This window comes from Sorex araneus, chromosome X, assembly GCF_027595985.1.
Source record: "Sorex araneus isolate mSorAra2 chromosome X, mSorAra2.pri, whole genome shotgun sequence".
NCBI classification, from domain to species: domain Eukaryota; kingdom Metazoa; phylum Chordata; class Mammalia; order Eulipotyphla; family Soricidae; genus Sorex; species Sorex araneus.
The window spans coordinates 93,953,678-93,970,170 of NC_073313.1; the positions used below are offsets into that span (position 1 = coordinate 93,953,678).

At 45.2% G+C, this 16,493-nt stretch overlaps 1 protein-coding gene across 8 annotated transcripts in view; it reads right to left on the reverse strand.

Annotated features, from left to right (window-relative positions):
- STAG2 (stromal antigen 2) overlaps positions 1-13,957 on the reverse strand; it is a 156,890-nt gene extending 142,933 nt beyond the window's left edge. For 4 of the 8 annotated variants that reach the window (XM_055121437.1, XM_055121435.1, XM_055121436.1 and 1 more), the window contains exon 1: positions 13,677-13,957. The gene's annotated coding sequence lies outside the window, so the exon portion shown is untranslated. Of the gene's footprint in view, positions 1-12,345; positions 12,417-12,656; positions 12,981-13,137; positions 13,272-13,599; positions 13,644-13,676 lie in introns of those variants that run through there. The other 4 variants (XM_055121433.1, XM_055121431.1, XM_055121430.1 and 1 more) reach the window with 4 other exon arrangements.
- Positions 13,958-16,493: the final 2,536 nt, after the last annotated feature.

Sequence of the window (16,493 nt, forward strand, 5' to 3'; positions counted from 1 at the left end):
GTTCCCTTGACTACTTTTGTGAACTAAATAAAATAAGGCAGATCTACTAAATAAACCCTGTTATGTTTGTAATATAAAACACCTTACATAAGCAAAACAGCTAGTGAAAATCAAAAATCTAAAGATTTCTCAAATAAGAAAGTAGACAATGATCAACACACCCTGAAACTGCTGCCACTGTCATGATCATGCCCACACACTGCTTCACATGTGCCAAGATGGCCACAAACAGGTGGGAGGACTACCTGGGACTACAGCAGGCCCAGGACATCAGGGAGGACCCAACTCTACCAAAAAAAGGGGAAAAGAGATGGAAAGAGAATACAGCAAGTAAGGCACTTGCCTTGCACCCAACTAGACCTGGCTTAAATATTCAGCACCATATATGGTTCCCAAGTACTGTCAGAAACCAAAATAATGAAATGATTAAAAAAAAGATATTTAGTTTACAACATAGTAGACTTATGATTACACTGAAATTATTTCTACAAATGCTTCAAGTTCACCTTCAGTAATCATTCTTTGTATTTGAAAAGTATCACAAACATAAACTGATTCAGAGTACAAAACTTAAGAAGGCAAAATTGAAATTCTGCTTCAAGCCAAAGTCTTTTTGTTTGTCCATTGGGGGAGTGCACAACTTTGTGGCCCTCAGGTCATATTCCTAGCTCAAAGCTCAAGGATCATTACTGGTGGGACTGGGGAACCATATGTGGTAACGAACCTGGGTGGGTCGCATGCAAGGCGAGCACTCTACTATAGCTCCAAACCCCAAACACCCTAGCAGCCTTTCTCAAACAGGGTTCTTCATGTTAACAATAAGAAAAAAAACCTCAGAAAATTACCTGAATGATTTCTAGAATTCTCCCAAGAATGTACACGTAGCTAGCTAGCATTTTTCCAGCTATGAGGGAGAGAAAGCAGTTCATCAGCTACATTGGATGCCCTAGGGCATAATTCTGTTGCAGAAAAGTAGGGTTTTGTTACTCTTGGAGATCAAAAGATTCAAAAATGGAAGAGAACTATCAATGCAGAATTATACATCAATCTGAACAAGACTTAATTCTCAAATATTGTTACAAAATTAGTTTAAATTCATATTAAGTCTCTAAATTGGACCTTTTTTTTCTAATACCACTTCTCCTTAGTCACAAAATTATTTTTCTTTCAGCTGTCTACTCAGAAGAAATTTTCTACAGAGGAATCTCCATGAAATATATAATTCACATTTCCTCCTAAGAAAATTTAAAGAGAGTCTGAATAATTTATAAGGAAAACAAACAGATGTGAAGAGTAAAATTGGTTACCTTGAATTTCTCTTTTTTTGACTTAGATGGAACTCAGACAAATTACTTTCAACACTGAGACATACAGATCTAATAGTAAACTGAAAACAACCAACTAGAAATTCTAAGTTTTCTTGGTTTTGTTTTGGGGTCACACGCAGCAGTGCTCAGGGATTATTCCTGGCTCTGTACTCAAGGATCATTCCTAGTGGGCTCCAGGTACCATATACAGTGCAAAGTATAAAAACTGAGAGTCAGCTGTGTTCAAGGCAAGCATCTTTCCCGCTGTACTATCTCTCTCGCCCCTCCAATGAGTTATTTATAAGCTGCATATTTTGCTAGGGATCCCAATACGAATAAAAACTCCAGAAGGGGGGGGCATAGCAATAGTACAGTGGGTAGAGAGTTTTCCTTGCATGTGGCCAACCCAGGTTAACTTCCTGGTATCCCATATGGTCCCCTGAGCCTCACTAGGAGTAATTCCTGAATGATGACCCCAGAGTAAGCTTGATTATGCCAGGTGTGGCCCAGAAACAAACAAAAAAAATTTAAATCCAGAAAAGTAAAAAAAAAAAAAAAAAAAAAAAACCGAACTCATGGAGGGGCTGGAGCGATAGCACAGCGGGTAGGGCGTTTCCGGAGTTCGATTCCCAGAATCCCATATGGTCCCCTGAGCACCGCCAGGAGTAATTCCTTAGTGCAAAGCCAGGAGTAACCCCTGCGCATTGCCGGGTGTGGCCCCCCCCAAAAAAAAAGCTGGAAAAAAAACGAACTCATGGAATATAGCAGTTTAAAGTCATCTAAATCACTTTCAAGTCTAAAGAAATCTCTTTAGAGATTTCAGTAGGGGGCTTCTTTTTATTTTTTACTAATTGGGTCAGTTACTTGACATATACTTAGGTTTCCTTTTCTAGAAAAGGGGCTTATTAATAAAGGTCATCATACATACTGTATTTCCCCATACTAGTTTCTCCAAGACAGTCCTAGTTTATGCAATATCCCAGCAAGCTATCTGGTTAGTGCTCCCCTCCTTTTACTTTCAAAAGCATTCTAGTTAGAGTAAGTGGCCACCCTTTCTCATAGGATAATGAGTTAACAGTGCCTACCATATAGTAAGAATTCAGTTAGTGTTGGCTACTGTTATTATTAAAGACTTTATAACAGATTTTGAATCGTATACTCAATAGAGATCCTACAATATTCCTTTTTACTAACAAAATTATGTATTTAGCATCCCACATCCAACTCTTAAAAACAATTCATGTGGCACTAAGTGCTTGGAGTCAACACTAATTTATTCCACAGAGATAATATCAACTGCATTCACATTTTTATCATACATAAGCTTTAGTAACGGCTATAATAGGCTTACTAAAAACTGAATTGTAAAAACTAAAAATTTGCATCTGCCAAATCAATTCCTTTAATATTCTAGCAACCTTTCTCAACCAGGGTTCCTTCCTGTTAACCACAGAACTCAGATCATTATTTGACAGTTTCTTGAATTCACCCAATAATGGTACATACTCTCTTTGGTGCACAGGAGAGAAACTAATTCACTATATACAATGGGTTCCCTGGGGCATAATTCTGTTGTAGAACACTAGGGTCTTGGTATTCATGGAGTACAAAGAGAAAAGTATGGATGAAAATTTTCAATATTCAAAAATGACTCTGTGTAGAAAACTGCTGTTCATCACCTGGAAAAAATAATTCCTGAAGAATGAAACTTAAGGGAATGATTAACATAAAACATAAATTTGTCTCAGAGCTATGAAAAGCATATTATATTCAGTTTTACTTTATCTCCACTAATCTTACAACAGATGTCCAATATCCAGTATTATTTCAGATCAGAAAAATCCAGTGGGGCCAGAGAAGTAGTACAGCGAGTAGGGTGTGTACCTGGCAAATAGCTGAGCCAAGTTCGATCCTAAGCACTCCATATCATTCCCCAGATCTACCCAGGAGTGTTTTCTGAGCAGAGACAAAGTAAACCCTGAGAACCACCAACTGTGGCCCAAAAACCAAAAAAAAAGAAAAAAATGTGTTACAGTTTATGAAAAGCAGAAAGGAAAAAGCAGCAAAGCAAAGACAGCTTACGCCCCTAACAGATTACTTGATCGAGAACCAACAGCTTAGATCAAGAATCTAATGACTGATAAATCTATTAATATAGGGGATCAATATAAAATAACAAAAAATTACTAAGTGAAAAGATAAACTAGAAAAGTACAGAGGAGATATTAGAGAAATAGAATATTGTAAAGGTAATATTAAAGGCCAAAAATATTCCCCTGTATAACCAGGTGACCTTGACCATTATTTTAAACCTAACAACTCAATAAACAATAAGCTGGATGGTGGGGAACTCTTCTCAACACAAATAAATCCTCTGGTTTGTATAGAATCTAACTACATAAAAGGAAAAAAAAACGGAGGTTGGAGAGATAGTATATTGGGTAGGGGACTTACCATGCATGTGGCTGACTCAGATTATATTCCCAGCATCCCATGTGGTCCCCCAAGCACTGCCAAAAGTAACTCTGAACATCGCCAAAAGTGCCTCCCCATCCCCACCATCCCTCCTCCACCAAATAAAAAAATTGTAAGCCTTTCTATCTACCACAAAAATCAGGACTATAACTTGGGACTTGTGGTTATAGAAAAGCACCTGCCTTGCATGTGAGACCCCGGTTCAATTCCTGGAACTGCCAAAAATAATATTTTAAATACAATTCAGGACCCAGAGCATCTACATTGCAAGTTCACCATCACAAGTTCAATTCCCTGGTGTCCCACATATGTTATGTATCGCACATATCCAAGCAGCTCTGCTGTTTTAGCCTGGCAGCTGCTTTGTTGTCTGAGCTCCCTGGAGCCACAAGTGAAATTTCTGGCGATATTGCAGCTTAATGGGCTGTAAACACATCCTTTGCATACAGAGGCCCTGGTTAGATCCTCAGCACTCCAAGATCTCCTGAGAAGCTAGAGAAGCAACTGTTGAGCACCAAGCCAGAAACAGCCCAATCGTCAGGTAGGATAATCCTTCTCTATTCAGAAACAGCCCAACCACTCCCATTGTGGCACCAAAAGTGGGAAAGTTTCTTGATCAATAAATGTAACCTCCCACCCACCCACATTGAGCTCCCACCATTGCCAGAGAAATGGCCCAGCTTCACTGTTGATCTCAAATAACCAGCAGCTGAGTTATTCCAGGTAGGCCTGGCTGCCTCTGGGCCCACATCTCCAGAGCCTTAGCAAGATGAAGGCAGACCAAATCCACGCCCTATAAAAGGCCCAGGGTACCACCCACCCACATGTGACTCCCACAGCCAGAGAAGTGGCCTTGCTTCAGAAATGGCCCTGATCTGAGAGAGATACCAGCAGCTGATCATCCTAGCTTCAAAGCTCCTGAAGCTCCAAACTTCAAAGTTGACAGCCAAGTAGAAGCATAGAAAAGTAGATGGGAAAACTGAGTAGAAACCCACTAAGCTCAATGTGTGAAAACAATAACACAGAAGGCTCACCTCACATCTAACAGCTCAGTAAATCCTCAGGCCGTGACTTTAGCAACACCATTAGAAGATATATGTTCTAACAAGCAATATAAGTAAATTATTTTGTGCCTGCTAAGGCAGCAGCCTTGAGGGGTGTGTAGGAAACTGGGGACATTGGTGGAGGGAAGGTCACACTAGTGGTGGTACTAGTGTTGGAATACTGAATATCTAAAACAACTACATTGTGAACAACTTGTAAATCATGGTGTTTAAATAGTAAAGTTCCATTCAAAGCCAAAAAAAAGAAAGAAATGTAACCTTTGGCAAGCAAATTTAAGTACCACAACTATAACCTGTGTTCCTCCTGTCAGCCTAAGTGCTCACACAACTGTTAGCCTCCAAGAAAAAGAGTACAAGCAACGCAACTAGAAAGGAGGACTGGGGCCAGACCGTACAGGCAGAGGTTAAGAGACTTTCCTTGCACGTGGCTGAACCAAGGTTCAATCCCTGGCACCACACATAGTTCCCCAAGCACCTTTAGGAATGAACCCTGAGAGCAGCCAGGGTGAACCATCCCCCACCCCCAAAAAAGGAGTCAAAACCTCAATGAGTCCCAGGGTGAATGTACAAAGTACAACTAGCCTGGTAAGACCCTCAGCAAGCACCAGAAACAAGTAAGGTGAAAACATCATCATCTTAACAACAGTCAAGAGAATGGGATGATGTAGAACAAATAATTCAATATATTTTCCCACAAATTTCTTTATAATCTTTATATACTTTGTATACTCAGGGGCTGGAGCAATAGCACGGCGGGTAGGGCGTTTGCCTTGCACGCGGCCGACCGAGGTTTGAATCCCAGCATCCCATATGGTCCCCCGAGCACCGCCAGGAGTAATTCCTGAGTGCATGAGCCAGGAGTAACCCCTGAGCATCGCCGGGTGTGACCCAAAAACCAAAAAAAAAAGAGTATATTCAAAATAAAAGCTCCAATGGCCTGGGGGATGACTCTGTGGTTAAAAGCACCTGCCTTGTAGGGGGCCAAAGCTATAGTGCAGCAGGTAGGGTGCTTGCCTTACATGGGTCCAACCAGGGTTACATCTCCAGCATGTCATATGGTCCCCCTAGGACCAGGAGTAATTCCTGGTTGCAGACCAGGAGTAAGCCCTGAGCACCACCAGGTATGGTCCAAAAAACCAAATAAAAAAGCACCTATCTTGAAAGCGTAAGGAAATGAATGTGATCCCCAGATCAGTGGCCAGCAGCTCTGATGTCTAGGACCCCTGGCACTGTAACTGTGTGCAGTCTTCTGCCTACAACCAGGTACATGCAAGAACCGCAGCTAAAGATATGAGAGTACAGCAGCCAGGGCTGCTGTTCCAGATGGGCATAGGTATGACCCCCGGTTAGCAGTGAATTCACAGATGTGTACAAGCACCACAATACAATGAGTGACACTCCAGGCAAGAATATATGCAAGCAGGACAACCAGTTGTGTACTATGACCGTTGGTCAACAATAGCAACAGTGTGGAGGGGAAGCAAATCTAAGTTCAGATTTTTTCAACGCTAGTAAGCGCAATTTAATTCTCTCTTCAGGAAGCAGACTCATCTAATCCTGTATCAAAATCTCATTTGCCTTGTACTAAATATTTTAAAATCTTCATCTTGTAAAATTAAACACAATATTTTTCTGGTAATAGATAACTCAAGACCTAAACCAGCTATGGAAAACAACTAAATTTTTAAAAAATGCAAAAGTGTTTTGAAACCAAAATAATATAAATGTGAATTCAGGCTGACAGTTGTTACCATTTGACCTTAGACACATCCTTTGTTCTCTGAGAGCCTCAATCTCTCCATCTGTAAAAGGTTGATAACAACCAATGTTGAAGGGTAGCTGAGAAGTTTAAACAACACGTTAAAACAGAATACAATGGGACTAGAGCAATAGTACAGGTAAGGCACTTGGTCTTCCATACCAGCAGATTAGGGTTTGATCCTAGGCACCCCATATGGCCCCCAACACCACCAGGAATGATCCTTGAGTTCAGAGTCTGGTGTAAGCCCTGATAGCCGGGTATGGCAAAAAATTAATAGTTACTGGCACCCAGAAGGAACTAAAATGCCATGTAAACTAAGACTTTCTGGGCCAGGGATGTAGCTAAGGGTTGAGGTCATGTATCGGATATGCAAGATCCTGAGTCTGATCCCCAGGGAGTGAAGAGGGTAAGAAAGGGAGAACAGGGGTTAGATAATGGGGTTGATTCTAACATCATCTCAGAATTCACAAATTACAGCATTGAAATCCCAGTATAACAAATGTTATCCACACAAAATGGTAATCAGAGCCTACTCCCCACAACACCCCAGGAACATTCAATAAAACTTAAACAATTGGTTGTAAAATTTTTCCTTTTGAGTTTATACATCAGATTATCCAGAGTTTACAGAAATCTCCCTAGTCTGTCTTAGCAAACCTAGTTATGTATTTTTAAACTGAAATAACTAAAGGCTATTGACATTATTCACCTTCCCCTTTCTTTGGGACAGAGAGAAGTTTAAAACAATTTCAACAGTCTGACAAACCAAGTATGTGTAAATACTTGTTTCCTTCTCTTCAGTGTCACAAACAGAATTATATCAAGCATTCACTGATTTCAGAAAGCATATTACCATGGCTTCTAAGTAAATGTCTAGGGCTGGAGAAATAGGAAAGGAGGTAGGGTGCTTGCCTTGTATGCTGCTGATCCTGTTCAAATCCCTGGCACCACATATGGTTCACCAAGCACTGCAGTAATATCTTCTAAGTGCAGTCAGGAAGAGCCCTAGAGAACTATGTACAGGGTGTGGCCCCAAAACAAAGACATGCTTATATTTTAAAGTGACACATATGCAAAACTTAAGACCCCACTTACGCTAAACAGAAAATTTTAGTTAAATTAAATGTAAAGCAGGCACGGGGCTGGTGCAATAGTACAGCGGCTAGAACATTTGCCTTGCACGTGGATGACCCAGGTTTAATCCCCAGTACCCTATCAGGTCCCTAGAGCCCATCCATGAGTGATCCCTGAGCATAGAGCCAGGAGTAAATTCTGAGCACTGCCAGGTGTGGCCCCAAAACAAACAAAAATGTAAAATAGGTAGCTCAGGAGATTGGGGGGAATATCAAACCAATAATTTTGTTTTCTTACATATCTTTGTCAAACAAAACATGCAGTAACCACTACTCGTGACTAACAAATAGATTATTACACAAGAATGATATTGAAACACAAATCAAGGCATTACACATGAATCAAATATAAAAACGACAAGAAGGAATTCTTCAGGGGTGGAATACTACAACCGGTCGGATGCTTGCCCGTGCCCGTGCCCGTGCCTGTGCCCAACCAACTTTCTATCCCTGGCACTCCATGTGGTCCCAGAAGCCCAGTCAGGTGTGATCCCTGATCGCAGAGAGGAGTAAGCCCTGAGCACCGCCTGGTATGGCCCAAAAACAAAAACAAAAGGGTCTTCTTTATTCTCTAAGGATTAATCAATTTTAGTTTATACTGATTGGAACCATCCCTTTCCTTTGCTATGCTCTCCAACTTCTAAAATAAGTATATGCAATAGTGTTCCACTATCCAATAAATGATCATGTTCCTGTCTTTGAATAATCTGATTTCAAAATAGTATTAACACAAATCCAGGTATATAACAAATATTACAACACTAAAATTATGAATGTTATCTGCTCTAGAAAATTTGTTGGTTTAAATATAATGATCCTTGGGCCTATTTAATAAAATATTTAAATATTTGACTTGTGGGACCGAACAGATAATACAGTGGGGAAAGCATTTGTCTTGCAAGCAGCTGACCTGGGTTTGATTTCCGTTCCCACACATGGTTCCCCAGCTTGGCCAGGAAAAAGCCTGAGCACCTCTGGGAGTGGGCAAAAAACAAACAAAATTAAACTTGCAGCATCAAAAGCTAATGTCTTCTATCTATTATAAAGAACCCAAAGTAAAATATGCTATTCACTGTTTACTCCCTTCTCACAGGACTGTGGGTGGCATCAGTTAAACATGAAGAATATTAAGCATTACTAAACTGTGCAAGCACATTTTCACATCTAACCCTATATTCTCAAAGGACAGATATGACTATGAGCCACACCATACCCATTTTAATTCATGGTTTCTCAGGCAAGAAGGTAAAAAAAAATGAAAAATGACTATGAAATTTAATTTCACTAAAACCATTTGAGTGTTTGGGCTTTAAATCGTCCTACTAAATGGACTTCGGAAGTTTCCAAACTCATAATTTGTTGGTTTAGTAGTTTAGCTTTTGCCTCACCACAATAAAATAAATCTGAAACCACAATCCTCATCATCTACTTAAGAGTATTTGCATACGAATAAGAATTCAAAATATGTAATCTGTCTTCTCTTAACTTCCTTCTAAAGCTAAAATTCTGAACATGAAATATACAAACAAATATTAACAGTTATGAAATGGCTGTTCCCAGCTCGAGTGGAATTTTGCTTTAATAACCCGGGAAGACAATTCAACAAACATAAAAATTAAATATCCATTATTTTGGATTCCATTTAGAACTGACATATTCAGAAACACGGGATAATTTTCTGACTCTGAACAACACAAAATTGTGGAAAATAAGGCACTTACCTTCAAAGAACTTGGGAATAATTCACAAATACACTTAGACCAAGAGTTTTCATTGCAATGCACTTTTATTTTACTGGTGATGGGTAGCAGTCATAATGTTCTTAATAAAAATTTTGAAATATTTTTACATATCAAGTTTTAACTAGTTGTAGCACCCAGTGAAAAGGGGGGGATTTAACTCGTTTTCAATATAAACATCCATTTCCATATCAACTCAAAAAATAATAAAGAACTCACCCCAACCCCACTGTCAGTCCCTGATACCTTTAAAATACTATAGTTATTTCACAGTGGGAAAGAATGGCTAATAAGTACATTTCGCTTCCAATCCTCTTTCCTACCCATTCATTAAACACCAAATACTGAAACTGAATACAACTCCTACCTCCATCTTCCTAGCAGGAATGCTCCCTGGGGCACCCAAACCCTTCCACTGTCACTTATTCCAACTGCCAAAGCCCCTCCTATTAATGGTAAATCTTTTTCATACTGGCTCACTGTAACTCCAATGAAACAGGAACTGAGCAGAAATCACAAAATTCGCAATCGAAATTTGCAACGAATATTTTAAAAACCAAAAGTAGAGCAGCACATTTGCGATGAAGTTACAAACATTTAAAGTTAAACCAATTTTTCAGATTTCGTGTCGCTTATTCTATATTGATTCCGTTCACTTTTTTGTATACCAGGTATTGTAAGTACACAAGGCCAAAATTCCTATGCTAGTAATTGATATGTAGCTACAAACTGGTCATTACGCCAAAATGGCAAAAACGATGGATTTTTTTCTTCAAATTTTTTACCTTTCATCGTGGAAATCCTCAATTATGCCCCAAAGTAGACAAAGTGATAATATAATGAGCACTCCTGTACTCTCCGTCCAGTTATAATCAACAACTAAAAGCCACTTTTGCTTCATCTCTATTCCCACCAACCCCCCCCCAATTATTATTGTCAGCAAATAATTAAGTGGAAATAAACACTTCTACGAAGTCAAGAGAAATCTAAAGATAACAAAGTGTCAAAGACTGCCAAGAAAGTCAAGAACCCAACAATGTAATTGTATAGTAACCTACACAACTCCTTTTTCGGTGGTGAACTTAAGTTTCCAGTTAAAAAGAAATAGCCATCTTTAAGAATTTTAGTTAACTCCATAGCCCAAAGGACCGAGTTAAAATTATCTTTATCGGGATATATGAGAACCTGCTGAAAATGAACTTAAAATATCTTCAATTCGCTACCATTTGCGTAGCACCTCGATTCGAAGCGGGGAGGGGGGAAACCTAGTCTATTTAACATAATGTGTTATAAAATTACAATTCAACCACTTGAAAAACCGCTGAACATTTATGCTTTAGCTGGTCCTCCTGATCCCTAATTATAGATTGATATCAACGTAGGATGAGAACCCGACATTTTAACGTAAGTGGTTTAAAATGTTCAAAATTAACCCCACCGTTTACCGGAAAATACATAAAAGCAAGTCTAAAGCTGCTGAATTGCATGTCATTAAACAAAAATGTATCCACTTTCCGGGGCCTTTATTTTTTTAACAAATAAGTTCACATATACCATTAAACGCAACGAGCTCGGCTACAGATAGAATTAGGAGACCGCCTCCTGCTTTTGCTCCTAACCAATACGAGGAGAGAGAAGGTTGGCAGGAAAGTGCTGTGAGGACAGTAACAAACACCAGCAGCTCCCGAGCAGGCCCAGCTAGAGCCAGGAATGACGCACTTCGGTAACCCGACTCTTTTCTCCCCTCCACCCCCGCCCCCAGCAGCGGTGCTGACACCGCCAACAGCCCGGAGTAGGAAAAAAGACAACAGAAAAAAGGCAGAGGTTGGACCGCACCAGGTTTCATCAAGAAACCTCGATTATTCCTCTTTCGACACTAACCACTAGGACTAAACAGGAAAAGAAGCTTCGTGCTTAAGCAAGTCCCATCATGGTGGTTTAAGAGTCACTAAATTAAGCTGATAATGAGTCCAATCCACAGAGACAAATACAGGGTGTGGCTGCTGTGAAATAAGGCGGTCCGTGGGAGAAAAGGGGTATGGAATTTACACTTCGGTGTGAGGGGAGCTGGGGCTGGGGGGGGGCATTTTAAGGAACCAAAGGAAAGCAATACAAGCTTTTGGTTTACTTAATCCTAATCCTACAGATCCAAAGTTTCTAATAGATATATCGTGTAAACTGTAAATAACCATCATCAGCCCCTCAATTTAAAACTACAGACCAGGGAAATGAGGAGGATGAGGGAAGGGGGATGGTAGGCAACAACATATAAAACATTTCTAGGCCACGGAGGAGAAAGTCTCCCAAACCGGATGAAACTACTAATGCGATATTAAAAATTAAAGCCGAAACTGCAGCACGCGCACACACACGCACACACACACACGCACACACACACACACACATCGCACGATCAACCCCATTCCGTTTCAGGATTAAAAATAAAATGACATATACACCAAGGGGCGCGGAAAGTAAATGTCGAAAGTACGGCGGCTTATGAAAAACTAAAGGCAAAAACAAGACATTCTCGCGACGAGGCGGAAAAAAAAAAAAACAACCCACGAACGTAAAGAAAAGGCAGAAATCAACAATACGTTGACGAATGTAGGCCAGAAGAAAATGGGAACAGGGCTCAAAGTTTTGCAGAACTACTTGATGCTGTTTCCCACACCTTCTTCTCGCCCTAGGCCCATAGGGCCCCTTTCGCCCAAAAAAAAAAAAAAATCGCCGGCCCCGCAGATCGCCGGGGCGGGTGCGGGAAGCAAAAGAGAAAGTCAGCCCCCAAGCCAAGAAGCAAAGTGTGGAGAGAGCAGAAATTTACAAAATAATAAAAGCAGGCAAAGGAAAGCAGAAGCTGCCTACCTGGGGCAAAGGCTCAGCTCAGTCCGCGCCTTGAGCAAGAGACAGCGCGGGTGGGGGTGGGAACGCCAAGCAGCACTAAAACTAAAACAAAAGTGGCGCCAAAACCCCCCAACAAACAGTCTTCCACTCCCGCCCTTCCCCCCTCCTTCCACGCCAGGCCGGCGGGGCCCCCCCGCCACCCCCAACCCTCCAGGGCCCGGGCAGTACGCCGTGGTCGTGGGGGGGGGAGACGAGAAGGCCCCCCCCCGGGCGCCGCCGGCCCCCCAGCCCGACCCCCCACGGCCGCAAGCGGGTGCCCGGCGCCAACTGACCGAAGTGGGGCCTCGGAAGGGATGGAGAGCTCGATGCCACTCGCTCTCCCCAGCAGTTTCCCCCACCACGCGCCGGCGAGGATGGGGCGGGGGAGCAGCCGAGGGGCCCGTCACATGAATGTTGTTCCCTCTCGAGGAAGGGAGGAAGAGAGAGGGAGGGCGAGCCGGGAGGGAGGGAAGGAAGGAGGGGAGGGGAAGGGAGGGGGCCCGAGGGAGGGGTGTGAGCCGCGGAGCTTTTCCCTCGCCGCCCGCGGTCCGAGGCCCAAATAGACAGCGCGAGCCGCCCGCTCCCCTCCCCCCGAGGTGCCCGGCACCACCATTTTGCTCGCCCGCCCGGGCGCCCCCCCCCCGCCCCGCGCCGCACTCCCGCGCGCCCCGCGCCCCGACCCCGGCCCCCCGCCGCCCCGGCCGGCCTCCCCCGACGCCGGCCCGCACCCCACCCCACCTCCGGTGCGGCCGCTCGTCGGCTTTAAGAGCCTACCGGAGAGCGGGCCCCGCCATCCGAGGCTACACACGGCCGCCGAGCCTCCATCTTGCGCCACTCCGCGTTCTCCATTTTGGGTCACCCATTTGGGGAGGGGGGGTCCGCGGCGGCGGCCCCGGGGGAGAGCCGGGCCGGGGCCCCGCGGGCCGGGCGTGCGGAGGGGAGTGGGAGAGGCGAGGCCGGCGGCCCGGGGCCGCTGTCGGAGCGGGCGGCGGGGGGCGGGGGGCTGGAAGTTCCGCGGCACAGTGCGGGCGGCCCCTCGCAGGGGGGCGGCGGGAGAAAGGAGGGTCGGGGGGCGCGCGGGGACGAGGCGGCTTCTCCCCGCCCGGACTCGGGGCGCCCCCCGCCGCCCCCGCCGCCCGGGCCGGGCGCTGGCCGAGTCGGGGGCCGAGGCAGGAGCGCGCCCGGGCTGCTCGCCCTCCCAACTCCTCTCGCTCGCCCGCTCGCCACCGCACACACCTTCGCCGGGGGCCCCTGGCCGCCCGGGTGCCCCTTCAAACTTCTAGAAGCTTCGCCTCCGCCATTTTATAACTTACCTCCCCCCTCAGCGTACACAGAGGCAGCGGCGCGACTGTTCGCCACCCCCACTCCTCCTTCCTTCTCTCTCAGGCCGGGGGCTTCCTCACCCCGGGGCTGCCACCGAGCTATCTGCCCTCTCCTCTTCTTGACACCCTCGGATCCTACTCGGGGACGGAAGCTCCCGCGGTTCTACAGCGGTGGGGGGTTTTGAAAGTGGCGGTCGGATCCGGCGGGTTTTTTTTTTTTTCGGGTTTTTTTTTTTTTTTTTTTTTTTTTTTTTTTTTGGTGGCGCTTCGGGATTGTTTGGGGTGTTCGCTCTTCGGCGACTTGGAGGCGAATGGAACGCGCAGGCGCCATCTGTCGGCCGCGAGTCCGCCGCCGGGTCCCGTTGGGGGAGGGCGGCATCTAGCGGCCGCCGGCCGGAACTGCGGGCCGCCGCGCTCCCGGCCCTCCCACCCCGCGGCCCCCTCCCCGCCGCCGACCAATGGTGGCCGGCTGCCTCCCGGGTTCAGCGGCTCCGACGCCGCCTCCGAGCCCGGCGCCCGCAGGGGCGCGCCTCCGAGTGGGGTAAACAAGGTGCCGTGCCCGCGCCTGACTTACTCATTCCTTTGGCGGCGCTTCCGCCGCCGCCGAGGCGCTCGGGCGGCGCTGCCCCTTTCTCTCCCGAGGGGGTCGCGGGCAGGGCGGCGGGGCGGTGCGGCCGGGCCCCGGGACGCGGGCGATCGGAAAGCAGGCTCGCACGGAGACTCGCGCCCCGGGCCCCCAGCGCAGCCCGGAGGTGGCGGCACTGTCGGACATCACCCCCTACGTCCCTTCCTCTGACACGCCCCGCCACTGGCCTTCGACCCTCGCTCCCGGACCCTAGTTCGCCCGCGTCCCCTCCTTGCCACCCAAAGAACTCAACTCGTGTTAACTCTCCGCACCGAAACCTCAGTGACTCGCGGGCCCGGGGGTTGGTGTGATGATTAGATCTCCACGAGGGGGTTGTTTGGGTTCTAGTTGTTGTTTTTTTTTTTTTTAATGATTTGGGGATTTTGTGGGGGTTTTGTTTGTTTGTTTGTTTTTGCTACGGGTGTGGAAAGAAAGTGAACGGATTGTCGACCGGGAAGAGCTGGCACTGGAAAACAACCCCCCCCCCCGCCCCGATCCAATCCACTCTGCCCGTCGCCCAGCGAACGTGCTTCCTATCTCCAGGGTCTGGGGAACTGGGCTACTAGGCTAGGCCGGGCGGGCGCCCGACCAATTTATTCCGGACTCGTGGTTGGCGGGGGGAGGGGGCCGGCTGCGCGACGGGACGAAGTGGAGGGAAAGCGAAAATTGGGCAAAAGCCATCCGGGGGGACCGAGTCGGCGCTCCCCGCCTCCCCCGCTTATCTGCTGCCTTTCTGGCAACGTGGGCGGGGGCGGCCTGTAGACTTTGTTCGCGCTGGCGGGGCCCCCGGCCCCTGCGGCCGCCCTCCCGCGCCCCGCTCGGGCTTGGGAGCGTGGCAGGACCCCTTGGGCGCCGCCACCCCGGAGGACGCAGTTCTTTACCACCTTGTTTGTTTGTTTTCGAATCCAAAGTCCAGGACCTCAGACTGCCGGGAGCTCTCCCTGCAGGGCGGGGGTGGGGAGAGGAATTCAGGGAGGGCCTGTCCCCTCTTCAGCGCCACTTTTGCTAGGACGGGAAGGAGTGACCTAGTCCAGTGTCTCCATTACTGCTCGAGAAGTTCCCGGAGTCAGAGGAGAGTGTTTTCGTTACGGGTTCTTTGTTTCTCTTTTATTTAGGATCGTGGGGGGAACGATACCGTGCTTGTTCAATTGCTTTTCGGTTGTTAAACGCAAAAAAAAGGCATCAGTGTATTTCATAACAAGTTTTCCAAATAAGAAATAACGCAAGCCCCATGGAAATCGTGGGGACTTCACGCGATATCACTTCTAAAACGTTGCGAATGCGATGTAATGAATATTTCCAGCTTTAAACTATTTGCCTTCCATGGCCGTGTCTTAGTTTCTCTCTCACCCTCTGTACGTGCTGTGTCTTTCTGCAACTCAAGACAAGAGTTATGGTATATTTAATCTACAGAGCCGTAAAAGTTAAACAGAAGCATCTAAATATCAATAACAAGAAATAAAATCGGAGGCATTTTTACTCACCTCTAAAGCTCTGCGAAATGGAATACAATTCAAAATAAATTTCCATTTCTTTTATAGATCATCTTTGGTAAAATGTTACACAGATTTTAATAGATTCAACTTGGGGGATGATGCAGCTAGAACACTAAATAGGGAGTAGTGGAAATTTTACAGTTACATAAGTTAATGCAAAATTCCACTTAAAGTAATAGAAAAATTGGGCTCTGTACCAAATCTTTTTACATTAATTTTACTCAATTGTGCCAATTCAATATCAATTGATATTAAATGATTTCCTGTTTTAGTATTAGCTGAAAACTACTAATTTATGCTCCAAATATTACATTTATAGTTCAGAGTGCTTTTATTCCTTCTATTTTATAAATTTGCGTTCTTGGTTGATTACATAGCAACTGAGATTTTAAACAATTCTATGCCTTGAAATTTTTTTGAGAATTACCTGCTTGATAAATTTACTTTCACTTCGTGAAAAATACCACTGAAGAAAATTTATAGCCGTGACTGGTATAACATCAGAAACAGTTTTGAGCAAATTTTTCATGATGTTTAAGACTGTTCCATAGTACCTTTTTCTTCCAGAGCTCATTCAAAAAAATAACTAAACCTAGTCCTATTCTAGGAATTTATGTCACATGCTAAAAGCCTTAAGTGTACATTAAAAGTTGAGAAGAACACGACAAAATGCCATGAAGTGAAATA